The sequence below is a fragment of the Vicugna pacos genome, unplaced genomic scaffold, assembly GCF_048564905.1.
Source record: "Vicugna pacos unplaced genomic scaffold, VicPac4 scaffold_20, whole genome shotgun sequence".
Taxonomy (NCBI): domain Eukaryota; kingdom Metazoa; phylum Chordata; class Mammalia; order Artiodactyla; family Camelidae; genus Vicugna; species Vicugna pacos.
Genome location: NW_027328741.1, coordinates 39,979,410 through 39,999,252, shown reverse-complemented (window position 1 = coordinate 39,999,252; position 19,843 = coordinate 39,979,410). Strand labels below are relative to the sequence as shown.

General features: G+C 38.8%; 1 protein-coding gene across 1 annotated transcript in view; it reads right to left on the bottom strand.

Moving 5' to 3' along the window:
• Positions 1 to 1,416: 1,416 nt before the first annotated feature.
• The window catches only part of LOC140693991 (uncharacterized), a 58,108-nt gene continuing 39,681 nt past the window's right edge, over positions 1,417 to 19,843 (bottom strand). The window contains exon 8 of the mRNA XM_072957495.1: positions 1,417 to 1,488. The gene's annotated coding sequence lies outside the window, so the exon portion shown is untranslated. The remainder of the gene's footprint in view (positions 1,489 to 19,843) is intronic.

The following is a 19,843-nucleotide window of genomic DNA, read 5'->3' as shown; positions in this document are numbered from 1 at the left end:
ATTTCAGGCCCTAGGCAACAATTTTTTACAAGCAAGATGAAGCCTAGGAGACAGAGCATAGGGTTAAATTCAAAGGAACAGATCTAATATGGAGTCAGATTTGTTCTGTTCTATTACCCGGGCAGAAGCCACTTGAGGATTTAAATCTCTTTAAGTTAAAAATAACTAAAATTTTAAAGGAATTTACATACATAGGTGGGAATGTGCAAAGCATATCTGGAAAAGCACACAAAAGATAGTAAACAGTGGCATCTCCAGACAGGGCTGAAAGAACAGAGGATGAGGGAAAACTTCTTTCACTTGTGTATTTTTGTGCTCTGTTTGAGTTTTTTTTTTTAACCTTTTGCTTGCATTTCTTTTTCAGTTAAAATAATGTGTAATGGAGCAAAGGAGTAACTAGCTTAGCAAATACAGCAGCCATGGAATCACTAAGTCATCACTTTTGATTTAAGCCAGAAACATTTATTGACTCTCTCCAATGTGCTCAGTCCTGTTTTAAGACTTCTTTTATTATAATAATAAAATAATAATTTTATTTTATTATAATAATAAAATAATAATAATAATTATTATTATTATTATACTATTATTATTTCTAGTACTATTACTATTACTATTATTACTATTATTTTATGAAATAATAACATGGTATACCTCACCCCTGCCCATGACTGGTGGAAAACCAACTGAGTTATTCTTGTGTTGTTTTCCAAGGAGTAGAGATGAGTTTATAAACAGAACACATCTTCAGGGCAAAACAGGCAGTGTGCATTACCAGCAGGCCAGACAGCAATGAAGGGTTTTCAATTGAGGCGCAAAGAAGCTGAGAGAGAAAGCCTCAAGGACACTACAAAAAGCTGCCCAAACTGCCATCTCCATGGTACTACTGAAATAGGAAAGAACAAATCTGACTCCACATTTGATCTGTTTCTTTGACTTTAACAAAGCCAAGTTAATATGCTCCGGTCTTTTCATGGGTTATGATGTCACAGAGGAAACGGACAGGTCAACAAGGAACCACTCTGTCGTGATCACGGAGCCGGGGAAAGGGATGGGTTGCAAGATGTATGAAGCAGCCGCAACTGTGCCCGTGCTTCTAGGCAGGTATCCAAAATCGCCTCGACAAGGTGTCAAACATTTGTGCCCACGTCCTCATCAACAGACATGTATTAAAGACAAATGGAAACATATAAAAGGCCAATACCCTTGCTGGGTACACCGTCCAAAGAACAAAGTCTCAGTTTGACAACTGGCCATCTCGGTTCCATGGGATTCATTCTTGGAGAACCTTAAAAACCACTCTTCTGTCCTCAAGAATTGCTGCATATTTGTCCTATCTTTGGCTCAGGGATGCAGCACGTTCAAGTGAACTTTAATGTCTGCACAGATTTGACTGTCTTTCTCCAGGTTCATTTGTCCATTCCAATGAGGCCTGAGCTATGTCCATCCTCCGTAAGATCTATTCCCTCCAGTGACAGTTCATTGAGCCTGCAATTAAAAGCCAAGTGAACAAGACTGTCCTCAGCTAAAAATTTCACCCACCCTTCACTGTTTTCTTAATCTCCTCTCCTGGCTAATTGCAACAGACTAACACCTCCCTCCACCAAGATTACCAACTATGTCATTTTGTCTCCCCAAAGAGAAAGTAAGGTCCATAATAGAGGAGACAACTACATAGTCACCTCTGAATTCGTAGCATATAGAACTGTTAATAAATAGATCTATGATTATGGCTTCTTTCCTTTAAAACCTTTCTGGTTATTTGAATGAGACCTTGGAAGGGAGGTGTTTGCTGTCCAGTATCTTGATCCACAAGACTCTGGAGGCCTTTTTCAGAATGGCTGTTCACTGATTCATTCAAAACACAACTTATCAATCAAGGAGTATCTGTGCTTTTCTGCCAGGTGTTTGTGGTCACTCTAATGCCAGAACAACTTTAAATTATATCCTTACTTTGGATTTGTTATTTTTCCCCTCTTCCAACAAAATTGACTTTCCTTAATTTCTTGCCTTGAGGAATTTTTTTTTTTTCCTATTTCACCCTTTAGTAAACCAAGATCCTCAGGATGGGCTTGGCCCATAATATGATCCCCCATCCAACTCCTAGTGTCAGAGGCCTGGGGCTCACATCCTGCCCTCCTGTCAAGGCAACTGAAAATCAGTTCAGGATCAAACCAGCACCCCAGGGATTCTAAGGCTCGCATATCTCCCAGAAACCCTGCTTTCTCATTTGTCTTGCATTCTGAGAATTTTCCCTCACTTTCTTGACAATTAGTTGTGCAGCTTGAAAGATGAGGAAGGAAGGTTTTATTTCTTAATCAGCATTTTAAGGAACTTGTGTAATGAAAGTTTTCACGAGTTTCTAGAACCCTCCATTGCCGAGAAAGAAAACACACTAGACATTTTCTAAATTTAGCTCCCATGTGCATTTTTTCTTTGTTTTTGTTTTCTTAACTGTTAACAGACATTTTTTAATTAAAAAAAAATAAGGCCCCAAAAAGGATAGAACACTGAAGGGGCAATCAAAATTAAAGGGCAAAGACAGAAAAATGATAACTACTCTACAAAGTTAATATAATACATACACTATGTATCAGATCAGCAATTCTCAGTAACAGCTAATTGAAACATGACCATGAGGTAAAATTTCTCTCCTGTCAGGACATGGCCAACAGAAAATACAATTTAACCAACAAACTAATATCCTAAGTCTGGCGAGGTACAGAAGTCTACAAGCTAAATGTGTCTTCTTCTGGAAAAGAGGAAGACACACCAGCTCTTTTCTGTGGAGCCTGAGCCCACGGGAGGACGGTGAAGTGAGCTCTGTAAGTACCCAATTAGCAAACTGAGTGATGAATAAATAGACGTGAGCTTTGATGACAGAGGTGATACTACTATTCATTTGTCCTGTAAAGTATGACTTCCGTTCAGTGATCAATACTTCGGTGTCCTCAGGAGTTGACATTATTCGAAAATGCACAGCCTGGGCGCAGACCTCCACTTTCAGCTCGTGACACTGCACTTAGATGTCACAAGGGCACCTCCAACTCCACCTGCAAAGAGCTGACTTCACGGTGCTCCTCCAATAGCCGTCCTGCCCAGGGCCTCTGGTCGGGGGCTAAGTTCTCCGTGCCTCTCCCAACTCAGACCCATCACTCACAGATGTGAATGGACCCCTCCTTCAGGGCCCAGATATCCTCAGACACCGAGTCCCACCACCCACACCTGACCTACCAGATACTCACTGGCACTCACTCAGCACTGACTCTGTGCTGGGACCATGCTGCACACTGCAAACGTTATCTTACTGGATCTCCACAACAGTCCTGGGAATTGGGTACATCGCTGCTTCAATTGATTAGATAAATTGTTTCACTTCCTTGAGTGCGTCATTCAAACTGACACGGCTACTGAGCCACAAGCCTGGGCCTGAAAACCACTTGAAAATTGAACACTGCTACACCTCGCAGCCACCCTACTCTGACTCATCACATCACCTCCTGCCAAGCCTTCTAAATGTTTCCAAGCATTCTACAAGACAAAAGTGAACTACGAGAGCACCCCACTCTCCAACATAAAATCTGTCAATGATGGTCTGCTGCCCTTAGGAGAAAGCCCCACCAGGCCTGAGCACAGCCCAACGGCCCAGCATCCGCGTTCCCTGCGCGGCCACGCCGCCTCACCCAGTACGCAGCTCTACACGTGCCTTCTCTAGGACAGGGATGCAGACTCCGCACAACCCAGGGCTTGTCTCACTTGAACAATGATCACCTTCTTCAGTGTTCATCTTCTTCTTTGCTGACCCTCAGAAAAATGTTTTCTCATGATGAATAAATATCTTTTTCCTTATAACTTCCCATCATTGATAATGAGCTCCCCCGAAAGAGAGAAGACCTAATTGTCAGTCTCCTTATCTGTAAAGTGAGATTAACAAGGAAATATGTGAGGTTTTATGAGAAATAATATTCATGTGAGGCTGAGGGACAATTCCATCATACAATAAGCACTCAATATGTGCTTAATTAATATTAATAAGAATATATTGCATTCCAGCAACCTTCAATCAATTTTTAATGACTTTGTCCAACAGACTACTGACAAACTGTTGGACGAACCACTTTGAGCAGATCAGCACAAGCGTACTGGGATAGGTAAGCGCTGACTCCAGTTGCAGCTGCAGCCACCCAGCACTACGGGGTGGGGGCAGTTTGCTCAAGCTCTTACATGTTGCTTGAGCATTTAGTTGTCGTTATTGATTAAAGACAGGTGAGGGTTCTTTAGTCAAAGCACCTGAAACATAAATCTTCAAAGATTGATGCAAATTAGGTTTCAAGAACAACACTCTCACTAGAAATTATTTGAAAATCATAGTCTTAGCTACTCCGCACATCAAAAGGGCATGTTCTTAATGTATCTGACTAAATACACCGGAAGGGTTGTTTAAAAGAAATTACGATGAAGCCATCCTGAATAAGCTCCAGTATCATCTGCACAAAGCCCCACCCAAGGGTCTCATTTCACATTTCCACATAGGTGTTCAGGTAGCTTAACTTGGGTCTTGGTTTCTTATAACACGGGGCGGGGAATAGTTGTGGATAGATTTAAGTAGCAAATATATAACTAGGGTAATTGCTGTTAAGGAATTCTAGAAATAAGAAGATTGATATATAGTCCCACCCATAAGAAACACAGCATGTCCAATTACAGCAGCATTAAAAATAAAATGAGGGATACATTTAACAAAAGTTTACAAGATTTGTACATTGAACTTTTTGAAGTATCACCAAAATAAATTTTAAAAGATCTACATATATGGAAGACATCCCATTTCCATGGAATGATAGACAGTATTATTAAAAATATTAAGACTCCTCAAAATGATCTACATATACAGTGGAATCCCTATCAAAATTCCAGCTGACTTCTTTGCAAAAATTGAAAAACTGATCCCAAAATTAATATGGACGTGCAAGGGGCCCAGGATAGGCAAAACAACCTTGCAAAAGAAGAGTAAAGTTGGAGGACTCACTTTAAAAGGTACTAAAATGCTATAGTAATAAGTCAGTATGATGCTGGCATAAGTTTGGATAAATAAATCTATGAGACACAATAAAAACCCACGGGGAAAAACTTACATTTACAGACAGTTTTCCACTACGGGGCCAAAAACACCCCATTGAAAGAATAGTCTATTCAACAAATTGTGCAGGGACAGCTGGGTATCTGCAGGCAAAAGAATCAATCTGGAATCTGAACACCCATATTTTATATAACAAATAAAAATTAAAACAAAGTAGATCACAGACAGAAATGTAAAAATTAAACCTATAAACTTTCTAAAAGAAGACACAGTATAAATCTTTGTGGTCCTAGGATAGGCTTTGGTTTCCTGGATACAATACCAAGAGCACAAGTGATAGAAGAAAAAAGCAGATAAACTGGACTTCATCAAAATTAAAACCCTTTTCTTACAAAAGACATCATCAAGAAAGTCAAATGACAGGGGAAATGGGTATCTCAAGTCAGAGAGTGCGTGCTTAGCAAGAAAAATAAAATAAATCATTACATCTAACTACCTCCCCTGTAAAGAAATTGTTTTAATGTTTAAAAAAAATAAATTGAAAGACAATGTGCAGAATAGAAGAACAATTTTGCAAAACATTTATCTAATAAGAGAGTAGCATCCAGGATATATAACGAATTCTTACAACTGAACAATACAATAAAACAGACCCAATTTTTAAATTTACCACGAATTTAGATACATATACAAATGGCCAATAAGCATATGAAAAGATGCTCAACATCACTAGACAAATCAAAATCAAAATGAGATCTCATTTTACACCCACTAGGATGGTTATTACCAAATCATGGACAATAACAAATGTCATTCAGGAGGCAGAGAAACCTCATATGCGGCCAGGGGAAAGGGACAATTGTGCAACTTCTTTGGAGAAGTCTGGTATTTCCTCAAAAGCTTAGAGATATATGGCTCAGCAATTCCACTCCTATATGTAGAGTCATCCCTCAATACCCTTGGGTGGTTGGTTTCAGGAACCCCACACCCTGGATACCATAATCCAAGGATGTTCGAGTCCCTTTACAATCAGCCATCTGGATCCATGTAGTGGAAACTACAGATATGGAGGGCCAACTGTACAGCCAACAGAATGAAAACATATTCTCATAAAAATTTCACATCAATATTCATAGCAGTATCATTCAGAGTAGCCAAAAGTTACTAACAATATCCATCCATCAATGAACGGATAAACACATTTACCAAGAATAGGCCCACAAACTTTTGGTCATTGAAACTTTGACAAAGGAGGTGAGAACATACAATGGAGTAAAGACAGCCTCTTCAGCAAATGGTGCAGGGAAAACTGCACAGCTGCATGTAAATCAATGAAGTTAGACTACTCCCTCACAGCATACACAAAAATGAATTCAAAATGTGTTAAAGAATTAAACATGTAGACAAGACACTATAAACCTCTTAGAAGCAACCATAGGGAAAACATGTGACATACATCTCAGCAATGTTTTCCTAGAGCAGTCTACTCAAGCAATAGAAAAACAACCAAAAATATACAAGAGGACTCTAATTAAACTTACAAACATTTGCACAGCTATGGAAACAGTAAGCAAAACAAAAAGACAACCAACCTATGGAATGGGAGAAAATATTTGCAATAAATGAAACTGCTAGGGGCTTAATTCCCAGAATATGTAAACAGCTTTTACACTTAATAAGAAAGAAAAACAAACAATTCAATTCAAAAATTGGCAGAAGTCCTAAAGAAACATTTCTCCAATGAAGACGCACAAATGACCAGTAGGCACATGAAAAAATGTTCAATATCATTATCAGAGAAATGCAAATCAAAACTGCAATCAAATATCACCTCTCACCAGTCAGAATAGCCATCATTCAGAAGTTCACAGACAATAAATACTGGAGAGGCTGCGGAGAATTGGGAACCCTCCTACACTGTGGTGGGAATGCAGTTTGGTGGAGCCATTGTGGAAAAATTATACAGGTTCATCAAAGACAAAACCTTGACCTCCCAGATGACCCAGCAATCCCACACCTGGGCATATATCCAGAAGGAACCCTAATTGAAAAAGACACCTACACCCCAATGTTCACAGCAGCACTATTTACAATAGCAAGACATGGAAACAACCGAAATGTCCACTGACAGATGGCTGGATAAAGAGGTTGTAGCATATTTGTCCAATAGACTACTATTCAGCCATAAAATAATAATAAAATAATGCCATTTGCAGCAACATCAATGGACCTGTATAATGTCATTCTAAGTGAAGTAAGCCAGAAAGAGAAAGGAAAATACCACATGAGATTGCTGACATGTGGAATCTAAAAAAAAAAAAAAAAGAAAGAAACAAAAAGATAAATTTCTCTACAGAACAGAAACAGACAGAGTCACAGGAACCAAACTGTGGTTACCAGAGGGGGGAGGGTGTGGGAAGGAATAAATTGGGAGTTCAAGATTTGCAGTTACTGAGTATGTAAAGAATAAACAGCAAGTTTATACTGTATAGCACAGGAGAATATATTTAATATCTTATAGTAACTTATGTTTAAAAACAGTATGAAAATGAATGCCGGTATGTTCCTTTTTAACTGAAGTCTTGTGCTGTAGACAAGAAACTGACACAACATTATAAACTTACTAGACTTCAATGAAAATATTTTTAAATAGACTAAAACCAAAAAAAATGGAAAAGGATATTATCAAACAAAAAGAATAAAGTACTGATTCAGGCTACAATATGGATGAACCTTGAAATTTTATGCTAAAATAAGCCAGACACAGAAAGCCAAATAGTGCCCTTTAAGGTGAACTGTATCTAAGCGTTTATTGTACTACTCCTGTAAATTTTCCAGAGGTTTGAAATCTATCAATATCAAAATAAAATGTATTATGCATTAAAAACTTAAAACGCTTCCTCACAGGAGGGCTTTGATTATTAAATGCAGAAACGCATATAAAGCTCTTGGAAAAACAATTTGCACGTCCACACACAGTCACTGCTGTCACTGCCACTCAGAGGGTGGTGCCAGCGCTGATGAGAGCTGCCTCCACTCGCTCCCCTGCAGAAAGGAGTGAAGGCCTGAGCTCTGCCATGCAGGGTGAGCGTGAACCTGAGTCATACACAGCCACGTTCCAGACTCTGCGTTACCCAACTTTCTTATACAAACTGCAACATGTAATGTAAACACGCTAGAGGGATGTATCTTACAACACAGGGAATACAGACAATGTTTTACAGTAACTATAAATGGAGCATCTATTGTACACCTGAAACTAATATCATATTTTAAATCAGCTATATCTCTATAAAAAATTAAAAAATATTTTTAAAATGTTATCACTTTAATATTCAAATCGGTTTTTAAGTAAATACTAAACAGCTTAGAATATATAAAAGCATTTAATTGTGCTGTTTGTTTGCATATTTACATTCAGCCTCTTGCTAAAAGAGAATTTAAACAATTTTTTTAAACACAGCTTAACAACCATAACAACAAAAAGGCAAAACGGAGAGTGAAGAGAAAATGGAGATTCAATACTTAAATGAAACCAGGGGGAGATAAACTCATAAAAATGGATTCCATGAAGTCAGGGCAAGTGTTAAAGGCCGACTACAAATTCAGCTGTAAGATTCTTGGCAGCTAAAGCAAAAAGAAAATGATGAAGGGGCGGGTGGTAGAGCATGTGCTTAGCGTGCACGGGGTCCTGGGTTCAAGCCCCAGGGCCTCCACTAACAGATAAATACATCTAATTACCTTCCCACCAAAAGAACCCCAAAGAAAAGAAAAAGAAATTTCTTTCCCAAAAAACCCTGATATTAAATTTGGGTTAAATACTTAAAAACAGATAAAAAGAAAAATAAAAAAGATAAGTGACACTGTGAAGGAAAACCCCAGCTGGGCTAACAAGCTAAGTCACAAATCTAAGTGTGATAATGTCGGTTTACTGATCTAAGTTTTGCTGAGCTACTTGGTAAACCTGAAGTTTAGTGTCAGTTTAATGGGCTAATAAGCTAACACGTAAATCCAAGGACAACAATTGTCAGTAACGGGATCTGTTCCAAATTGATAAGCTTCAGTGTACTGATTCCTTGCTTTTTGTTGTTTGAGCCTTATTGGCTAATAGCCCCATACTTGTAATTAACCCTATAAAACCTCATGTGCACGTCTTGGAGGTGCTCAGAGCTTTGGAAAAGAAGCCCCTCTGAGCGTGTCAGCATAATAAATCTCAGTACTACAACCCTGTGAGTTATACTTGTTTCTTGGCTTGCCTGTTGTTTCTATAACAACACAAGCGATAATGCCCGTGAGATAAATCTGCGGAGGTTGCTGTCAGGTCCCCATGTCTCACGTAGGAAAATCTGAAACATTTTTCTCACCATTCAGGGTCATCATAAGCCCACCTCACACCTCCCGCAGTTAAATGCAAGAGCACAGGTAGGGCCAGACCTTTGCTGTCTCTGTGTCATCACAGTGAGACAGGATGGAAGGGGGAAGAGCACAGCCATTCAAGGAAGGCCACAGCAATTAACATCAAAATGTTAAAGGATTCAACCCCCAATAGGCCTTGAGGCTCAGGATGAAGAGATTTAACTTCTAGCAGATCTTGAGCTTCAGTAAACATCCATTGTATTAGTAACTTGGTCAATAACATGCCCCAGGCAACATGGCAGTCCCAATGATAGCCACAAAAGGTCAAAGGGTGGGAAATGGCCAACTCCCTGGGAATCCCAGCGCCTTACCCTAAGGCTGGTCCTTCTACTTATTAGCATATGAAACCACCAAGCCCAAGAAAACAAGCAACACAGCGCCACCTCGCGGTCACCACTCTCTCTCCCTCTTTGGGGAAGGCCCTCAATCTGTGGAGTGTGTACCTACTTCTAATATGAGCATCAAACCCCCACACCTCGTGACGTTTCTCTTGCATTTCAATGTATCTCTCTGAATAAATCTACCTTTACTCAACACTGGCTTGCTCTTGAATTCTTTACTGCATGAAGTTAAGGAACAAAATCTGGTGGGGCACATCCCAGGGGCTCAATGAAAGCCTGGGACACAGCCCTTCTCATGCCCAACGTTTTTTATTCTTGTATCAACAGGACTGGGCTGTGAAGGGAGGTCTGAGGCCACAGCTAAGGGACAGAAGCAGCCTCCAGGGCTCCAATTGGTGGGCAGTCTCTCCCCCAGCATGGGTCTTGGGGTCTGCCCGGTTCTCTGTGTTTCTCTGTTGTGCTGACTCCCCAGACATACAGCGTACTCCTAGGCTTGTCCCCACAAAACCCTTCTCTCCAAAATACAAGCACATCATGTCACAATCCTCTTGTTCAACAAGGAAATGTTCAGCCCACTTTTTTCCTCCCCAATAAAGTACCCAACTGTCCTCGCTCCCATCACACCACTATTTTTTGTGAGAACTCTGCACTCGCCACACCCCATCCTGAACACAGGTGCCTTACTGGCTGTGATTGAGATGTTTCTTTCTCACACAGCCTGCGTCCTTTCACTTTCCCCTTGTTACCTTAAAAAAGCATTTCCTGAGTCACTCACCCCTCTGATTCTGAACTAACAAAGTGCTGAGGTTGCAGTCACTATATGCATACATCCCAGTTTTGGCTAGGTTTCCATCACAAGATCTTCATTAAGGAGCTGCATCAAGAAGTTTAAAGAGGCTATTCTTACATCTGAGTGGAGGAGCCTGCAAAAAGTTGAATGGCTTTGAAGAGAGAGTTAACTAGGGACAAAGAAGTTGCAGGTCCTAGTCAAAAGTGTCATGAGGCAAAATGTTCTCCCAAGGCTCAGTGTGGCTTATGAACACGGAGTCGGCGGGGAGGAGGTGACAGGCAGTGAGTAGGGTGAGTGATACGGGTTACGCTCCCCCAGCTGGGGAAGAAAAGGTTTTTTCCAGTTTTCCAAACAATTTCTTACTACCTTTTTCTATTATTGTCACATACTATTTCCAACGAATTAAGCATATCAATGTCAGTCATTTGGGCCACTTGGGAGAAGCTACACGATGCCATTCACAGGGCTGGGACATGACAGCCACACCAGTCTAGACTGAAAGAACAGTCGGGGTATTTGCAAGGTAATCACGGGCATGCAGCAAACTCCCCAGCTTCAATGACCTCATCTCAATGCTGGGGCCAAGAAAACTACCAAGCAAAGTGCGTGATGATTATGGCCAACATCTGTTTACTAGGTAAGTGCCCGTGAAAGCTGCCGCTTAATGGGGAATGAGTACGATCAACGAGGCCCTGTCTACCTGGCCACACGCGCCCTGCCTTCCTGCCTTGGTGCAGCAGCAGAAATTGTTTAGCTGAGATGAACACCCCCAGAGCAGCCTCGACGGGAAAGCTCCCAGCTCTGCACGGCGAGACGTGTTCCTTTCCTTCTCAGAGCTGATCACAATTTGCTGTCGTCTGTTTTTATGTTTATCCCTTTTGTAACTGTCTCTCCTTCGGAGTTTTTGCTCAAGCAGCACAGGGCCAGATGTGTCTTGCGGCCTGCCGGATATTCTGGGCAGGGAAACAGCCGACTCCATATCTGGCTCTGGTGCTGAACAGAGAGGGCAGAAGGCCCAGGGGGCCATGCTGAACCGAGGCCTCTGCACCCAAAATTATGGTCTGATTTTGGGCAAATTATACAGTCTTTTTACCATGAGATTCCTCATCTGTCCATGAAAATAACTGTCCATGGCACATAGAATTACAAGGATTATAGGAAATCACCAAATTCATAACCTAGCCAAGGGGCTGCAAGTGCATCCTCAACAGACAAATGCTGCCTTTACGGCTCTGACACATGCTAAGCGGGGCGGCCCCACACAGTGAACACTGCTAAGTGCCAGTGGGTTAAGTGCTTCATGTGTGCTATAATACTCTTTAGATCTTACAACAATCCCAGGGTGAAACGAATGTTATGCCCATTTCACAGATTCACCAACAGGTTAAGAGATTTTGAATTCTATTTCAAGGCCCTATGGTGAAGAAATGGCAATTTAAACCGGAATCTGGGCCCAGGCCTTGGCTCCATCTCTCTCCAATCCACCTGACCACTTGCCTTTGAATTCCACCTCTCCAATACACAAGTTTCAGCCGGCCAGCTCTTAAATGCAATTTGTGCAGTTTGTCAATGTTGGTTAATTACCATGAACTGTTCTCAGAAACCACTACAGTAAAGAAAGGTGGACTTAAGTAATTCTGCATTGCTTTCTCCTGCAATGTGCAGGATCCCTTTCCTACACCTCCAAATCCAAGTGTATGCTTCCTCCCTGTTTATGTTTGCACACGGCTTATTAAAGCAGAAGGTACCTGCAGTAATTCCATCTCGGTTGCTTTCCAAGGTTGCAGATTATCCATAATCAGTCTGTGAACGAAAATACTACAATGTGAATGAGAATACTGCAACCATGACAGTAAACAAAGAATACTGAAAACAAGTCATTAAAGGCTGCCGCCACGCCCCAGCTAGGACAGGCCTGCAGCCCAGCTGCTACAGCAACTCACAATGGTGTCATCTGAGCAGACTCAGAATAAGAAAGGACAGGCTACTGGCCCGAGATAGCTAGGTGCTTGTCTAAAAAATGAATTCAGTGAGTCCAAATATTTGCTTCCTCTCACACATACAAAAGTACTAAATTCTTGAACTTGAGATACCTGGCTTTCTTTAGATAACAAGCAATCTTTTATTGTTCCAACAACCTGGTCTTTGTTGTAAAGCTCCTATATATCCTAGCTCTGCCTCAACCTCTTGGGAGCAGTCCCTCAGAGAGTTCTGACAGGCTGTCATCCTAGCTCGAGTCCTCCCGCCAAATGAAACATAACTCTTAACTTTTAGGCTGCACGTTTATTTCAGTCAACAGTTTTGGACACCATGAAGCACCACAGCAGATTTCTCTCCACCTGAACTCTCCAAGTAACCGGAGCCTTGGTACCAGCAGTGGCCCTTTGTGCCCATCCACCTCCTCGGGGAGTCCAGATGAATTTGGGTGAGTCTCTCTTGGTTCTCGGATCTCACATATTGGTTGATGATCCTAAGTTTATCTGGCGGTGTATCCAGGTACGTGGCCCTCCAGTTGAAAGAACCTGAGGTGAATTACCCACCCAGTGGAGACATATTGGGTGGGGCCTGGTTGAAAGATAACAGGAAATATCCACCTTGAGGATATGTCCAAAGTGGGGCTGGTGGAAACATATGAGGAAAATACTCACCCAGTGGAGACATCCTGAGTGAGTCCAAGTTGAAAGACACTGGGTTCAGGACTGAGTGGTTAGGTAAGAGTCTGGTCTAATATTTTCCTCAATTTGGTTACCTCCATTGAATTTTTCAGGATAAAAGTAAAACTCTTATGAGGAAACTTTCAACTCCAAAATTCGGACCATCCTCCTGGCTGGTAACAGCTTTCTCGGGTGACAGAGAATCTTCCAGGAGTGGTAGACACAAAGACTTCATGACACAGAGTTGTCCCTGTGGGAAATCTTACTAGCAAATTTATTCTGAGAACCCGACCTTACAATGGGGAATAGAACTTTCAAAAAAAAAATAAAGAACAGAAAAGAAAAGAAAAAGAAATGACAGATTGCCAGTCTCCAACTATTACCCCAGCCAGGTTTATGTACATACAAAATTTACGACATTAATTGGGAATAAGAAAAAAAAAACTCACTCTGAAAATAACTAACCAGGCCTGATAAAAACATTTTTTGGCATTCTGAACTTATAAAAACAAAATCCCCTTTAGGGGTAACTTGGATTTCTCTTCCTGTGTCCTTGAAATGTAAATGTTTTATCTTTCTCTGGGTGTTTTAAGTGTGTGTATGTATGTATATGTATGTTTAGTTTATTTTTTAAAGGAAACCTTGGACTCCACCATACAAAAGTTACAAGTATTGTGTACATATGGTGGCCACGCAAATAAATTGGGATTCTAAGCAATTCTTTGATAGTACCAATTTTCAGATATTTTGCCATCTTAAACTTTGTTGCATCAGCCTGGACCACAAAGGCTTTTAGCTTTTGGAGAGTAAATCTTTGAATTTTATTTAGGCAACACCCCGACTCTCATGTGGAAGGGCCTCTTCATCTTATTGGTTTAAAATCACTATATATATATTATATTTGTATATAAATTGACGGCCATATGATGGATTTTTTAATTTGGAAAACTTTTTAATTGGTGAAAGTTTAAAGAGATCTCATTATAAACAGTTGTTTTATGGTTTCTATTAAAATCAAGTTTAAATGTAGAAAAATATATCTAATGGTTAACCTAAGAACTTAGTTAAAAAAATAAAACTGGTTTGAAAAGCTACGTTTGTGTTTTTCCTTTCTAATAAATGTTTCTAGATATGCTAATAAAAACTTAGAATTATTAATGTTAACTAGGTTGAATAACTGGAAAAATGATTGTAAAAATGTCGAAAAAAAAATTAAGTGGCTTATCCCAAAAGGATAAATATTTTTATATGGTTATTTTGAATCAAATACATAAAATGGACATTTTTGGATTTACATACAGGGTTTTGATACTACACAACGTAAAGTTAAAAAAAAAGGGCCAAAGAGTTCACCTACTCCCCCCCAAGACTAAAGTTCAAACAAGCCCATTTTACTTACCACAGTTTGAAATATATGTATATATAGACTGAAATACTTGATCAATAATTGGGATAACAGACCAATTAATGAAATTAAAAACTGAGAAGTGCCTAAGCTCTTTGGCTGAAACTTGGGCATCCTAGAGACTTCTATAAAATTATATACAATGCACACACACACAAAAAAAGGTTTCTGGCACTCCTTCTAGAAATAAGAATTATTGATTAAACTTAATAAATATAAAAATTAAAGGTATAAGATTTAATAAAATTGAGATAAAAGTTTGTGAAATTGGTATATTTAAATGGTCTTTATACAAAACTTTTGCTTATGTTGTGGGATACATATGTTTAAGAGGGAAAACACTTCCCCTTCTTGGTATTATAAGGCTAGGCACATATCTGTCCCTCTGAAAATATTAATTGAACAAATTAAAATAAACCAATATAGTTACATAAGCCGTCCAATATAATGTAAAACTAAAAACTCATTTGAGTGGCTAATAAAAAAATACAGGTTTACCCTGGGTTTAACTTATAACACAAGGAAAAGAGATCTTACTAAATGCCTTATGCAAGTTTTGGAAGACATATTTAAGTAAGCCTTAATGTTTTAAAACATGGAATTCTTTGTTTACAGCTCTTCTCACTGATACAAAAATGCCATTTAAGGAGATAAAATACGGCATGGGTGAGAGAGCAGTTCTCTGGGGACCTGGAAGACAGTGTCTTTGTCTTGCACATCAGAAATATAAATACAACAAACAGTGACCTAGGACTGAGTCTAATTAGCTCAACGAAATAAACCTTAAGGCCAAGAAATTTTTGGCATATTAGAACTCAGAACTCTGAAGGGTCCTTCAGCCTTTGTGAAGAAATTTTAACTGTCTGTTTCATAAATAGTAAGCCTTAGTGATTTGAGCAAGCAAATTCAGCTTACTCCAACTATTATTATACCTATCTTATAAGTAAGTTTTAAAGTGAAGCTATGAGATCTCTAGCTTTTTTCTGATTATAAGCCTGTGTACACATTATAGAAGTGAGATATTTCTACTGCTAAAGAAAAAAAATTCAAAGTCATAGAGCTCTGCTTAATTGACGTAAAAATATAAGAGCTTAAACATTAAGTATTTTTAAAATAACAACTGAACAAATTGACTTTCAGTGTCATGTGAATTGGAAAATATTCAATATTAAGGTAATATTTGATATTGTTTAGTTTAAGTATGTTCTAATAAATATAGACATCTTTAAAATCATCCATCTTAACTATAATACCTTTACTGTACCTAGGTTTAATGAAAGTCAAATAAGATCCTGTTATATCTGTTGCAGATTTGTCAAAAAAAAAATAAAAGTAATGTGCTGTGGTAAAATTTTAAGTAAATTAAATGCAAATGAGATGAGAGCTTTGGGTAAATATTTAAAATATATTTTTAAAATGTATGTTTAAGATAATCTCTAAGTGTTTGGTATCTTTAAATTCTAGTGGTGTGCTAAATTAAGTTAAATGACAAGATTTTATTAAATAGCTATGCCATTTTCAGATAAAATAACATTGAAATACGAATTACTTAACATTTGACTTCCTCTTACAGTGAAACTAAAGGTATATAGAAATATTAATAAATGGTTGGTGCCACACTGAAATAGTCTCTATTAGTAAGGGAATGATCTCAGTATCCTAGGAAAGTAATATAAATGCGTAAAGGAAGATGTAAGAATGGAATAATACTTTGTTAATGAAAAATAGTGACTTTCTCCTGAAGCTGGTTACCTCTGAATGGAAGACAAAATAAGGGACACACTAATATAAGTATAGAAAGCTGTGGAAGGCTTGTGGAAAAGGAACCCTGAGGGAAGAGTTTTGTACATGGTCAGAATTGGCTAAGTTTAGAAACAAATTGGGCAACGTAAATGAATCTTAGAAGTTAGCTGGAACAAGATTAGATTTGGTTTTCTCTCTGTTAAGAGGAAAAAATTTTCTTAAAATATTAATCCACCTTCAGTAACAGATTGTAAAACTTCTTATACCACTTAGCTGATCTGTTCTGCCTTTACATTTGACATATTTTCTTGTTAATGAATTAGTACTACTTTACAGTGATCTATATGTTTATCTGATCAAGTGTTCTGAAATCTTTCACAAAGCTCCCCAAATATAAAATTCTAATTAATTAAATAAAAATTAATTTAATTAATTAAAATTCTTTTAATCTCCAGTTAAGTTTGGGATGCTACAGAAGGCCCCTGAAACATCCCAAAGAGAGATTTTTAACTATAAAGTTTCATTTGGCATTTTAAATAACATGGAATTGTCAAATGAATCATAAAACTTCTAAGGTTATATTGAATGAGAAATATTATTAATATAGGTATTGTAGAAATTACATGGACTCCCTAAATTTCTGGCATATCTGAAATGTTACCAGTGATAATTATGGGTATAGTGAACAGGTTTCTTTATTGATTATAGTGTAACGGTGTTTAACCATGCTTTTAAATTTTTGTCATTTATAGACAGTTAATTGTTTTCTTCTGATGGTTTTGCAAAATGCTTTCTCTTCAAGGAGATTTACTGATTTCTAATAAATTTCAAACTACAGCACTGAACTAAACTGGGTAAGAAATTTTAAAGTTCTAATGAAAACTCTCATTAAAAGAATTAGTTACATGGGACTGGTTAACCTGCTGAATATGGTTATAATTTTTGATATTGTTTGAAATACTACTGGCTTTTAACCTGTTTCCCAGACGTAAAGAATCTCTTCTCCTTAAGCTAGTTATGGTTCACAGCAATTTGATAAATTATACCTATGTAATCACACTTGGAACACTTATCTTTTCTCTCTATCTGATCCCTCAATAGACTAAAAACACTTAGGTCCCCAGTGGCTCTATCAAACAAATTAGGGAGATCATCTCCTAACAGATATAGGAGTATAAAGATATTTTAAGGATTTTAAAGAGAAAAGAATTTACCTAAATCTGTAAGGCAGAAACCCATGAAAAGCCTTGACGTGGCTTTCTTGGCCTTAGCAAACCTTAACATTCTACCCTGAGACTCCGTATTAAAACTTCCAACACAGCCAATTTAAAAAAGCCTATATGATCAAATAATCAGAATTAAGTTGTAAAAAATTACTCTTGATTTGGCTATATATGAGAAAACTGAGGGTAACTTAAGAGAGAAAATAAATTATATTTTAGTGGATATTAAATTCTAGTTTTGTTAATTGAGGTCCATATTTACTAAGACACTTCCCAGATCATTCCTTGCTGTTATGTCACATTACTGTACAGTTTAATTGAATTATGAAAAAGATACTCTAGGTTTGTTTCTGAAGCTCAGAAATCTATCCTTGGGTAAAGTTTCAATGCCCCATGACCTGCAGCCAGGGGTTATACATACTGCAACAGGCATGACTTAAAGAACTGTCTCCAACCTGAATGGAAGGACCCTTTTTCAGGTACTCTTTACCAGACCATACACACCAAAGCTGAAGGAAACGGAGTCTCCGATTCATTTCCTATCTGAAACATCCCCTGCACTGCACTGGCCTATCGAGTGCTGCTCCCCTGAAAACAATGCCCAAATGGAGAAAAAGCTACCAGACCAGGATGAGAAGAAGATGACATCTGAGCTAGACAGCTGACCCAAGACACCGGACCAGGACTGTATACCAATTACTTTGATAATTTCTCCAACCTTTGATTATGAACTACTCCACTTGTTAAGTTTATGATAAATTACCTATGTCTAGTACTTCTGTGTTACCTTGGTGGGTTTCCCTACTCCAAGGCTCTAACTAGATAGCCCTCAGAAACGTTATTCTAAAAAGAATTTATAGTTCTGTTTAGGCCACTGTTGATCTTACAAGGTGGGAGATTTCAACTGGCCAATTAATACCTGCTCTGACCCTGACCATAAATATGAACTTTCTCATAGGATCAAACTCAGAAACACAAGCAAAATTTTAACCCAAAAATACAACTTCTCGACTATTAAATTCTTACTCGTGACTTTATTAACGTTACTAGCTGTATTACTTATATCCTGTCTATTTTATAAAATTGTTGTCTGTTACAATTCCCAATGTGTAACTAGGCCCACAAGATTGATGATGGCTAAACATCTTGAAGAAACAGATAAAATTTATAACCCTGAATAAAATAAATATAATAGTGTGATTCTAGGTATGGGAATGAGCAAAGATGGGTAAACACTTTCTGTATCATAATAGACTAGTAAGACAGGTGATCCAGAGAACTTTTAGTATCAACAGGGCCTGACAAAAAAAACTAACACCTTGAATGGCAACTCAGAAGATTCTTCACCTGAACTAGGAATGAGCCATCCTAGCACCGTGGGACAAAATTGGTCATGAAATGTCTCTCAAAATATTGGTCGAATTTAGGACCAAGTGGGAGCACTGTGAATGAAAATACTACAATGTGCATGAAAATACTGCAACCATGACAGTAAACAAAGAATGCTGAATCCGAGTCATCAGCAGCTGCTGCCAACCCCCAGCGAGTACATGCCTACAGCCCGGCCTCTCTGCCACTCACAGTGGTGCCCTCTGAGCAGACTCAGAGTAAGAAAGGACAGGATACTGGCCCTAGATAGCCAGGGGATTGCCAAAGGAATGAATTCAATGACCCAAATGTTTGCTTCTCACCATACATAGAAAAGCAGTAAATACTTGAACTTGAGATATCTGGTTTTCTTTAGATAACAAGCAATGTTTTATTGTTCCAATTACCTGGTCTTTGTTGTAAGCTTCTATATATCCTAGCTCCTCCCCTACCTCTTGGGAGCAGTCCCTCAGAGTGATCTGAGAGGCTGTCATCCCGGCTCGAGTCCTCCAGCCAAATAAAACAAAGCCCTTAACATATAGGCTGAACGTTTATTTCAATGACGTTCCAGAATAGACACAACTCATCAATTCTGTAATGGAACACACTGAATCAGGAACCAAAGCGTGTTTTAGTCCGGAAAATCTCCGGGTTCCTATTTCTTCCTGTCATTATACAATCCCTCTAGAACTCATTACTTTGCTGTCTGCTCCTCTGGCAACAAAACTCGTAGAAGACTCAACTCAGCAGAGCGCCCTGCTGGGGAGAACACCCCGCAGAAGCACTGCAGGCTGCCTGCCCTCCTGCACGCTCTGCTGACCCT